The 12,107-nt window shown below is 42.5% G+C and overlaps 1 long non-coding RNA gene across 3 annotated transcripts; it reads left to right on the top strand.

The window, feature by feature from the left end:
- The first annotated feature begins 72 nt into the window (after positions 1–72).
- On the top strand, positions 73–6,895 carry LOC122181716. 3 transcript variants are annotated; one of them, XR_006179560.1, is made up of 4 exons: positions 73–273; positions 885–979; positions 1,758–1,820; positions 4,016–5,647. It is a non-coding gene; the product is annotated as an uncharacterized LOC122181716 (long non-coding RNA). The 3 variants fall into 3 exon arrangements; XR_006179561.1 differs by lacking the exon at positions 73–273 and adding an exon at positions 6,817–6,895 and having other exon boundaries at positions 816–979; positions 4,016–4,563; XR_006179559.1 differs by lacking the exon at positions 73–273 and having other exon boundaries at positions 811–979.
- Positions 6,896–12,107: the final 5,212 nt, after the last annotated feature.

Here is a 12,107-nt window from a genome sequence, read left to right as displayed (position 1 = left end):
CCTGCTGGTCACGGAACTGGGCCGGACCAGCCCATAAACCGTTGACAGTCTGTCAGAATGCTGTAGCCTTGATGTAACAGACATTTCCTGTAAGCGTTGTTTAGCCAAATGACCATGTAAGATATTGGGTTGTTTACAGTACCAGCCTAACCACGTGACATTGAACAATGAAGAACCAAAAGAGAAGATGTGTGGAGAGGATAGGCAGAGGCAGTGGGACAATGTTATCAGATGCACCTCGCAGGGTGCAGTTTTTATTCCTCTCTCTGCTCGGTAAGATAGTTCTGAAAACACAGGAACAATCCTTAGAACTCCTTTTAGCACAACAGATGAAGAAGAAAGCAAGTTTCAGTATTAGCTCTGGAGAGATTATCCCTTTTCCAGAGTAAAGTCTTATTTTAGCTTTACCTCTCTGGCTGTGATTAGGCTAAAATATCTGAGACTTCATTCTAAAGAGAAAAAAATGTTTCTGCAGAAGCTAATGCCAATCAACCAAACCAAAAATTCTGCTATTGAATTTTGCCATTTGTAGCTAGGTCTCACCATTCCTGCAAAGCAGCCTTTTGCCATCCCTTGAAGTATTTCAAATATCCCAACACAATAAGTTTCACATGCATCCACTGTTTACTAATCTAATGTAATCTCTAATTAGTCAATTCTGCTATATTGGAAATTCAGTGTCCTGTGTGATTCCTGTTCATGTCGGTAGGAATTCTTTAATGATGGCACTGCTCACTGCTAGGTCATGTAATTTTTGTTTTTCTCTTTAGTTATTAGGGAAAAAAGATAAATACTTTTCTCCACTCAGTTGCTAAAATCTCCCTTTAGCTCTTTTAGGACATTTTGGTTTTAGATTCTGGATTTCTTGTGTTTCATTCCTACAGAGCAAAGAAGCCTCTCCACTTACAAGGCAACAATTATCGAAAACAAACAATCAAGCATTTGGGCCAACCTTCTCCCATCTAAGTACTTATGTTTTGTAAGTTCTGCGATGGGGAAATGCATCAGTGTCACCTGGGAACTCCTGCTCAGCCCATGCTGCCTTTCAGTTACAACCTGTCTGTTAGCAAATTCAAGCAGGGTTTGTACAGAGGGATGTGGGAAAGCTCACTAGACTTTTCAGCTGTAAGTAGCAGCTCTCAGGTGCAGATCTTAGAAATGGTAATTTCCTGACTAAAGGAGCTCATGCTTGCACGACAAGGACAAAACAACTGACTTGAGCAGCAAGACGTTGCTCTAATAAATGAACCACCTTTGCAAAGCAAGTTCTATTCGTGAAATAATTTATGGGAAAAAATGCAAAGTGACAGTGCAGTGTTTTTAGCTTGCAATAACTTCAGTGCAAGTGGGGTACTGTCACTGATGATCAAAAAGTGTGGGTATTAGAGGCTCTTTTTCAAAACTGCAATAAAAGCAACGAACTTCAAAGCTAAATTATGAGTTCATAAATTGTTGTTTAGAGCTTAATTATGCGTGCATAAGACTGTGAACATGAGGTAGATGGAAAGGGAATCCACCTGTCAGTCTATGAAACAGTCCTCAGGAGCTGACAAGGTTACCTATTTTACTGCCCTGACTATTTTTAAAAAGTCATATTAAATGCTTATGGATAAATGTATCATTGATAAATCATTTAGTGTCCTGTTAAATTGCAACAGCACCATGGAAATAACTGCTTTTAATAAGATTCTCAGGTTTCTGGGCTGTCTCCTAGTTGAAAGGGGAAACCTAACTTTTCCTGATATCTGATGTTACAGGTTCTCAAACTGATCCTGCTACGCAAAGAGTTCAGTTCCCAGGATCCCTCCCACTTGCCCTAGGTGAGTGCAATAGGATAGGACTAAATCTCTTCTTTGTTTGGATTGTTTCTGAAAGAACAGCACACCTTATTCTTGCCAGAGTTGCTTAAGATTTACTTTTAATTCCAAGATAAGGTTGGTGAGTAAGATAAGTTTATTCTAAGAGAAAATATTGAAGTGTAGGAGGGGATGTAAAGTACGTAATAAAAAAGCAGTTTAAAGTGATGCTTACCAAATAAGTTTTCCTTTCAGTTGCTTCATGCTCACAGATAAGGCAGATTTACTTTTTGGAATTTTCTTTTTCTGTCCCTTTGAACCAGATTGCCCCAGATAGTTTTCTAAGACATGTGGTCATTGCCACTCAGATCAGGATGGTTCCTTCTGTTCTGAACAGCGTGCATGTTCAGTCCTGATTTTAATTCCGTTTGGTTAGAAGTAGGAACTTCTCCTTGAGGGGTTTCTGAAGTTGGTCCTTATGTGTTCACCTGAGTTTGAATTTCTCTCTTTTGGAAGATTTTTGTTATCAGATCTTCAGGGTCCATTCGTGTTACTCGTCTCATTGCTTGCCATTCCTTTTACACTCTGTATAAAAGTTGCACCTGCTAACAGGATAGGTTTATTCCTGTAACACATAATGCCTGCTTCAATCAGCATTACCACTATCTCCTCTACACACAGCTTTGAAGCTCTTGCTCTGAAAGTTCCTCCCTTACTGCTTCTGACTCTGACACCAGAGCCAGCATAGCTTGAGGTACTTCCTCATTGCCAGCAGACTGCACAGTGGACAGAACCGGTGGTGTGTACAGAAATAGGGCTGTCAGCTGATGAATGGAAAGGTGGTACGGGGGATGCCGCCGCCTGGAACAGCCCAGTGCAATTAAACTTGTCACTGAGTCAGAGCCCAAATGTTTCTGCATTTGTTCCAGGACCCACCTGCTCTTCTCTTCCTTTGTCTGGCTTCAGTCATCAAGAAATTGTTGCCATATGTCCTACGAGGAAGCCTTCATTTTTCAGAGCAGCAGGACAGGGGAATTTTGCTGAGGTTAGAGACCTGAGAAGAAGTGATTCTGGAGCCTCACACCAGCCAGCCACTGAGCATGAAAGTACTTCACTGAGACTTAACTTTGCTAATTACATCTTGATGTCCCATCTGATAAGAGGCCCTCTGCAAGCATTTGTGCCTAGTCCAACACATATTCGTGAGAGGTCATTATAATAATGTAGTCCCCTCCACAACACACACAAATCCTTAATGAGTAACAGTTGGGCACAGCAGCAAGTAGAGTTTCTGAGAGCAACTTCAAGTCACGCACAAACTCAGATATATGTTCTCTCTCCATGATTCCAAGAACCAATATTTGTATTGACAGTAAATTTAACCTGTTTTTACAATATATCATATTTGTGGGGCATATTTGAAACAGGGCCATGAAAATGTAAGTAGCCCAAATGAAATGTTCCATCGTTTTTAGTAGCAGCTACCACTGTTTGAAGAGTGAGATATAACATATCTGCATATAACAAAGCCAGTTCATAACACTGGCTTGCTCTGCTCTTACAGAGATCAAAATATCATAACATCATTTCGTAACATTTTGCCTACACAGCTTTCATGTGGTGAGCAAATCTGCCTGACACATTACTTCTTGATTTACTTCATCCTCTTCTTAATTTTGACATTTTTATTTAGCCTTATGATTGTGTTTGCTTTTAATAAGGAGTAGTGAGCACTAAAGATTTCATAGCAACACTGGCTCTGTCTCCTCCTCTTGTTTAAATACAATTACAGCATTGAGAAAACAATGAAGAGCTTAACTGTTCTCAGTTTCCATTTGGAAGTACCATATTATAATGAAATTCCATGAGAAAAAAAAGGTAGAATAGCCAAAAAGTTTAAAAACACATCACTACTTTGTGAAACTAATCACCAGAACATGACAGCCATGCTAAAGGTACGGAAGCATCAGTGACTGTAGACATAATTTATAATTACAAGGAATATAAATCTTTAAGCTCTGGACTTCTAGTTCTTAAACTATTGCTAGCTGTTCTGTGGAAGAAACGTGTGTGCATGCCAGGTAGTTTGCTTTTCAGATTTTTTGCACTTTTTATGAACTACTTAGCTACCATCAGAGAGGACGTGAGAGCACTGACCTGATTCCCAGGCACAGTGAAGGTGCTTCATCTCTTCCTGACTACACCCATTTCTATTACAGAACTACTGTGACACAGTGGAGAAATACTGACTCTGAGATGCTGCAGTTCATAATGTCACAGGGGACTCCTGAAGCTGGATGGAGCACTGTTCCTGTCGTGCTCCAGTTGGGCGAATGCTATGAATCGTATGATGGATGGTTCTGGGGGTGCACTGCTGCTTTAAACAGGAAGCTCTTCTAGGATCATCCCAGCTCACAAATGAGGCCACTTCCTTAACAATACAATAACAGGAATTTGATCAGAAACTTCAAAATTTGATTCTAGAAGGTTGCTTTCATTCTTGCATTATCTCCAGTTACTAGTTATACAAGTTGTGCTTGTTTAAAAAAACAGGCTTTTCACATAGACAAATCTTGCTCTTTTATGATTGTTAAAATATCATCCTATTTTTGTCTTCGTTTTTTTTTTGCCTAGACCAGATTTACATTGCCAATATCACATATGATTCTGCAGGAAATACTTCTAAGAGCTTTTCTTATCCCTATGTGATACACCAGGAGAATAGGAGTTTTAGACACACGCTGTTCAGATACATGTGGCTCAAGAGGTAAGCCTCAGCCCTCCTTGTTTTCATTTGCTAACCTCTATACAGATACAAGAAGTACTACAGCAAAATATAACAGAATGCTCTATACTGCAGAACTAAATTACTATCCTTGTTTTTCACTGATAAGATTTGCTTTCAGGAGACCCAGGAAAGGTCGAGGGTAGGAAATCATCTCACCTAGTGAGTGCTGTGTCCAGTTCTGGGTTCCCCAGCACTAGAGAGGCACGCGCATAGTGGAGCAAGTTCTGTGAGAGAAAGGTGACCCAGAGCAGAGCATGTGTCATACAAGGAGAGGCCGAGGCAGCTGGAATTGTTTAGCTGGGAGGAGGGAAGGCTCAGAGAGATTTTATCTGTGTGTGTAAATACTAAAAGGAAGGTAGTAAAAGAACCAGCAGAACCAGCATCTTTTCAGTGCTGTCCAGTCAGAGGACAAGAGGCAATAGGGTGAACTGAAAGACAGGAAATTCCAATCACATAGAAAAAATACCCTTTTTGCAGTGACGGTAGCCAAACACTGAAGCATGTTTCCCAAAGGGGGTGAAGAGTCTTCTGCCCTGGGGATCCTCAAATTCCAACTGGACAAGGCACTGAGCAACCTTCTGTGCTTGTGCCAGGCTTAAGCAAGGTGCGGGTGGTGCTAGGTAATCTGATGGTGTCCCTTCTAGCCTCAGCTATTACTGTTCCATGTTTCAATCAAACTAGGGCAGCCTGAAAGTTTTCAGATAAAGTTTGTCCTTCACAAGTGGAGCCCATCACCCCAAGAAGCCAGGCACAGCCTCAAGTTATTGTTGCCCAAGAGTTTATAGTCATGAACACAGGATTTGTGCATACCAGAAGTGAAATGCACACGGACAAAGGCTTGAAGAGCAGACTTCAACAGTTCCCTTTGGCAGTCTATTCTAAAACACTACTAGATGACCTCCAAATGGAATTTCCAAGTGAAAAGAGACCTTTGACTGAAAAAAGTCACAAAATCCTCTCAAATTGCTGTTGAAGTCTGTTCATTCAAGGAACCTGCTGGGAAACACTATGATTCAACCATGCACAGAGTTGTGTTGTTAATATATTTGAAGAACGTGATTAAACTGCTAACTCTTAGAAATAGCTAATTGTGGCTTTTCTGTATATTGTGCAACAATGTCATTAGAGAAAGGGAAAATACATGGAGATGCTTCTCTCCACTCTTTCACTGAAACTTTTTTCAGAAATTAACTTACACTCCAGGCCTTTGGAATTGTCTGGCCTGGTGCCATAACTTGAGTAGTGCTATGGATAGAGCTCATGTCAGCTACTCCTTTCCTTGCCATGAAAAAAGAGTGTTTTTTTCCTAGCTGTGCTCAAACTTACTTTGGATTAAATTCTCTTTCCCTTTTTTTTTTTTTTTTACCCTTCATTTCCCCTCTCACCTCCTTATGGGTCATGGCACAGCACATACCTATAGGCACGCTGCACTTAAGCTTTAGGTTCTCTCTTGGATAAGAGATGCTGAAGCCTCTGTTCCTCTGTATGCTTCAGCAATTCAGACATTTCTCTTGGATCTACAGAGTAATCTATGCAGGCCTTAACGGAAATGCGACAACTTCCCTACATTATTCTGATAGACTCCAATTGTCTCTTTTTGGCCAATGTGAACTAATCTGTCCAGAAAAATTCCAAACACTATTCAGTAACAGATGGGCTCTTACACGCTTAAGAAAGAAGGTGAAGCTGGACCTGCATTTCTCCACCATGTGCTTGGTGACTTTTCTTCAAACTGTCTTATGGAAGAGGACTATCAGGGTCTCCAGCACGAAGGTTCTACATAAAGAATAAAAAGATATCCTTGTTCTAAAATTTTACACTGAGAGAAATGCCACAACCATCAGTTAAATTATTGAGTCCTGGCAAAGGTATGCAAATTGAGGAGGAGTAAAGCTGCATCACGTAAGATAAAAAACATTCACTATTCAGTCTTTGCAATGCATAACTATTTATCTCATGTACATGAAGCCTCCCGTAGATTATTAACAAAACTGTCACAATCTCATATATTAAATTGAGCAGCACTATGCAGTAGGAGTATATGTGTGTGTTTTATACCTGATGTGAAAAAGCCTGTTGACAGATACGCTTGTTTTGAAGGGATTATATGGTGTATGCTCTTTAATTGCACAATTCTCATATTTGCTTATGTACACACTTGGGTTTGTCTGACAAGTTGAGAAGTGCTCTTTCTTTTTTTTATCCCATGCTGCCTTCTGGAACCTATCCCAGGTCATAACACCCATGTGCATGCTGTGCTGCTTGGAACTCGAGGCTCTGCTGTCCCGGGAGGAGCGCTGGATGTTTCCTCCAGGATTCAGTAAGACAGCCAAACCCTTTTGGGAAAGGGTAGTTTGCTTTCTTTATTAGCCCAAAGCTAGAGACTGTTTAAATCCTCCAAAAATCTGCACTTTGCTAATCTAGCACAATGCTGCACAGAAAAAAAAGAAAAAAGGGGGAAAAAAAAAGCATGGATTTTCTTTATGCCTGCAAGCCATGCATTCTTATTGGGGAACAATGCACAGACACCGTACAAAGACACTACAGTGCTAAGCAGGAGATAAAGCAGAAAGAGAGGATGCAGTATGGATATGGAGGAGCTAACACACAGCTACCTGGTGGGTTTTCAGAGAAGGATAACTATCATTGCCTACGTTGTTCATTTTTTCTCTGCAGAGAGAACAATACCAATGAAATTGCCTCAAAACTCCAATGTCTCAGTCAGGAAATGGCAGAGACTGGCTATCCCAGCTTGGTGTCTGGTGCTAGTTATACCTGATAGATACACATCATCTTACAAGGAACGCATCTAAAGTATTAGCTAGCTTTTCTCAACGGTCTAAAATGGAGTGGAATACAAATATCCCCTTGATTTCACCATTTGAAATGGTAACCTCAAAAAAATTATTGCCTTGTCCTGAAGGATTAAGAGAGTGCTGGGAAACATTCATGAACACCTATTTGGGTAAAGCTCCGCTTCACCATGTTCTGAAAAAAATGAGCAGCCCGGGATAGCTGAAACCTCTCACTGATTTCACTGTCTTTCAGAATTTATGGGGAACTGAGCCTGTCACCTCCTGACAGAGCCTGAAAGTATGAAATCCATAAACAACACGAGATAAGCCAAATATTTTGTTCTTAGTAGCTTAAAGGCAGCAGACTTCCACAGTCATAAAGCTACCACACAAGCAATGCTGATCTCAACAAAGAGAGACCAGTGAAATTAATGTCAGACATGTTTGATTCCCTGCTCTTTACAACAACTTTAAGTGATTGCCTACAACCATGTACAGTGTCAAGTTGCAAAATACCTTGCAACACATCGTCCTCATTTTTGCAGACCTCATGGTATTTTCTTAAGCTTCCAGTGTCTTGTGCTGTTCTGCCTGGAGTGTTTTGTCACAGATTAGTTTTTGGGCTTCACTGGGCAAGCCCTTAATTGCTATGTGGAGCTGTATGTCATGTTTAAACAGAGCACCATGCTAAATTCACAAAGTGTACAAGAAAATATTTAAGGAGCCATGTAAGGTTGCTAAGGAAATGTAAATAGACTGTTAAACTGTATGAGTGTGTGCAAACAGGCCAAAACTCACTCTGGGGCGTGACTTCTGGTTTCTTCTGCATTCGAGGGTCTTCTTTTCCCTGACACCTCTTTTTCATGAAGTGAGGATAAGAGTTTGCCTGACCACTATGTGAGACCACACGTGCATCCTGTGAATGCTTAGTTTCTCATTTTTTGGGAAGCAGGAAACAACAGACCAAAGAGTCGGAAGAGTTTTGGATGCCTACCTCCAAACCTGGAGGATTGCTCATGAGACAAGGATCCCATGTCCTTGCATCCATAGCAGCTGCCTCTCAGAGCCCTGGCAAAAGTGCCAGCGCTGAAACTTGCACACACTCCCATTTCTGCATGAGTGTTTATGAACCTCCACCTCTGAACCAACAGCCAAAGTGTTTCCCATATACTTACAATAACTTTCCCTTTTTTTTTTTGCCTCTCAACTTGGATACAGAACAGCATTTACTTCTGGCCTGACAGGACAGTGACCTCGCACTCGCACTCCTCAGTACATGGTTCAGATGTTAGTCCCTCTGTTTCTGTAGTGTCTGCCATGGGAAGAAGCAGCCCATTCAGTATTCCTTCTCAGATGGCAAGACACAGATTTTCAATGTGAGAATTAATTACTTCCATGTTACAGAACAGATTTGCAGATTCTATTTTGTGTCATTTCACTCATGATCTCAGCAGTCCTTAGAGCTTTTTGGCTGAAAGTGTCAAAGCAGCAGCAGCCCATATTGTGAAAAGGTTATTTTTATTTCTCACTTTGTTGAAGTCTCCTCTGTAGGTTTACTGACCTCCTAGGGAAAGTGATTTGCCTCTCAGCATTAATGTGGTTAAGCAGATAATTAGAACCTCTGCCAGGTCACTGTTTCACTTTCTCACTACTTGGGCAACCCGCTTGGTCAGACATCTTAGATATCCCTGATTGGGGAAGAGAGGCAATCAGCATGGCCTGAGCATTCTCTCACTCTGTAAAGCATTTAAAAGCCTTCTGAACATGTATGCTGTAAGTGAAAGGAGAAATGTTCTCAATCACTCAGGAGTCTGAGCACAAATCACACTATCCACTGACCAAACCCATTGCCTAACATACCTTCTCCCTTCAGCACTGGTTGCTGTTAGTCTGTAGCCATCAGGATGAATCTGGAAGAGCGCTGATGCTGCTGCCTTTGAGTGACATGTGCCAAGCACCCTCCCACAAGCACAGCTTATCTGCCACAGCATAGAGAGAAGTGAATGGCTTGTGATTTATCACCAGAAGCTTCCACAATTTAGCTCTAAAAACTCTGAATGCTCAAAGGAACTCTTGCCAAAAAGCATTGGCTGCTGCACTGCCTGGGACAGCTTCCACATAAAACAGACCCACAGTAGAGACTTCTGGTGACTTTTATCTTTAGCAAATGCCATTCACTAAAACCTTCTCAAGCTGAAAAGCTAAACCACAACTAAACTTCAGTAAAACTTTTCCTCAGTCTAACACCAACACTGTGCTCGTGCAGGTTATTATCAGCAAAGCACAAGTTGTAGTATCTCCCCAATACTATAGTCTTCACACAGTAGACAAACTCTGTATGAAAAGATATTGTTAGCATAAATGAACCCACCAAGAGAATGAAGTTTAAACAGATGGCTGTACTGAAATTTCTGCAGCGCTGCTGCTGGTTTTGTGATTTTGGGTCTGTTTCTTGACACAGGACCAGAGAAACTGCTCTGCTCTTGCGAGTTCTGAAAGAGCACATCCATTACAGAAGTCTCATTATGAAGAAACTTGCCCACAGGTATCCAAGGCAGTTTAGTTAAGGCAAAAAGTCTGGCTAGATATAGTTTATTTTGCAGGTCTTCACCCTACAGCTGGATGGAGGCAGCAGTCAGAGAAGTAGTGCAGCACAAGCCCTCAGCTGCTTCTGACAATTACTCTGCATTTGAGCTGACCACACTTGGCTACAAGTTCTGTGACCGTGATAAAAGCAGCCTCATTTTGTTAGATTAATACGCATACACTTGCATGTATGAAAACATTTCAACCTTTGTGAGGCAATCGTTGAGACACGTTTTATTAAATAATTAAAAAAAAAAATCCCTATGGCAATCGCAGGAGATGTAATCGCTCAGTTTATGTATATAAAACCACATTAGTTTGGCTGCCATCCAGGCAAGCAGCAAGCAAGCACTATTACTTGATTTCTCCCATAGATCAAAGCCAGTCAGCCCGTAAGCAAGACAAGATCCTTCCTCACTGCAGGGATCCCTTTTATCCGAAAATCTCTTCCAACTGCACAGAAACTTCCCTCAAACAGTAACAAAGGTGTCAATCAGCACTTGCTGCCTTGGGGATCTCATTTGGGACAGAGAGGGATCTCTCTCGATCCACCAGTCCTTGGATGATTCTCCTAACCCTGGGGAATGCTGTGCTGAGGAGGTTGCTCCAGGCGGGTGTAGTGACACTGGGTATGACTGCCTCTCGGCAACGCTTTGTGGCGTGCTTTTCTACTCTTTTCCCTATCTCCTCCTCTGAAAATGTGGCTTGTGAAAACGATAGGGTCATGGAAGGCTCTGTGCTCGAGGCAATGTAAGCATTTTGCCAGACTCTGCACAGCAAAGGTTTGAAACCTGGGCACATCCAGGCCTTTCAGTCAAGCCAACCACACGACTGCTGTGCCCACTGGTGGCAGTGAGCAGCCACACGGCGCCATGCAACGTGCTTGATGCCAGCTGAAGTCACAGGGCCTTGGGTCCATCAGGACGTGGCTCGTCCTCCCCACCCCCTGCACGAGGGAGTGCGGGTGGTTTGGGCCACACAGAGCCGTGCAATACCATCGTGTAATGCAGTAGGGTGGGAAGCTTGTGCAACAGGCATAAGAGTAGGGGGTGGTGAGTGAAGGATGGACACGATTAAATCCCAGCAGCCTCTGGTTTGCTGCAGCCACGCTGCAAATTAGCAGGGTAAGCACAGGAGCAGCTGAAGCAGGTGCACAAGTGCAACCTGATCCGGGCTTGCAGACTCAGGCTGCCCACACGCCAGAGATCAAATATAGGGACTCAGAGGGCTGGCTGGTTCTCACATAGAAGCGTGGGCAGGAGCTCACGGCCAGGCCCAGCCGAGTGGGCAGCCATCCCTGTCAGCAGCGTGAGGCCACAGGAGAGCTTGGGAGTGCAACGCCAGCAGGCAGATTTGTAACTTCAAACCCTTTCATGTGGCTTCACCATTGCCAGATCTGCCCCAGCTTTTCTTGTCATGGCCACAGAGCTGTTTCACTTATTTTTTTCCTTGACCGGGTGTCTCATTCTCTTTTGTTTCACTTTTGTTTATCGTTGGGTGGTACCACAATTGTTTTATGCAGATAGCAGTAACAAGCGTTTGTTCCAGATAGGGAAAGAGGTTTGTAACACTTGCAAGGTGATGTTATGAGGAGCAGGGCTGCCAGGATGGCACTGAGAAGCAGAGATGTGCAGCATCTGAGAGCACCGAGAGCACTGAGAAGCAGGGGTGCAGCATACAGGAGCACAGGCAGGGGAAGACAAGAGATGGGCACAGGCTGGCACTGGAGGTCCCACAGCTGTAAACAGCTCCATCGTGGTCAGCTAAAAAAGCAGGCATGCCTGGGCTGGACAAGATTGGCTTTAGGGATAACAAAGAGAACCATATATCATAAAGTCAGGTGTCACCTGGCTTTGCAAACCAACCAAGACAAAGGTGTATGAGTATGTTAGCAAACAAACATGTCAGCTTGAGCCCACTGCCCTTAGGACCCAGAAGAGCAGTGGAAGGGAGAGCGTGAGAGCAGGAATAGGGATAGAAATGAAGAAGTCTGTGTGTTACAATTTTAATTACTGCTTTGTTATTACTGTATTTAAGTATAATTCTTGTGTTTTTACTATTAGATTTTCTGTAATAGTAGACTAATCTAGATCTAGATCTAAACTGATGATGATTCCCAAATTAAACTGGGTGGAGTTGAAT

Source organism: Lagopus leucura, unplaced genomic scaffold (assembly GCF_019238085.1).
Source record: "Lagopus leucura isolate 7727_CA_CO unplaced genomic scaffold, USGS_WTPT01 Super-Scaffold_73, whole genome shotgun sequence".
Classification (NCBI taxonomy): domain Eukaryota; kingdom Metazoa; phylum Chordata; class Aves; order Galliformes; family Phasianidae; genus Lagopus; species Lagopus leucura.
This window is presented reverse-complemented; position numbering and strand designations above follow the sequence as displayed.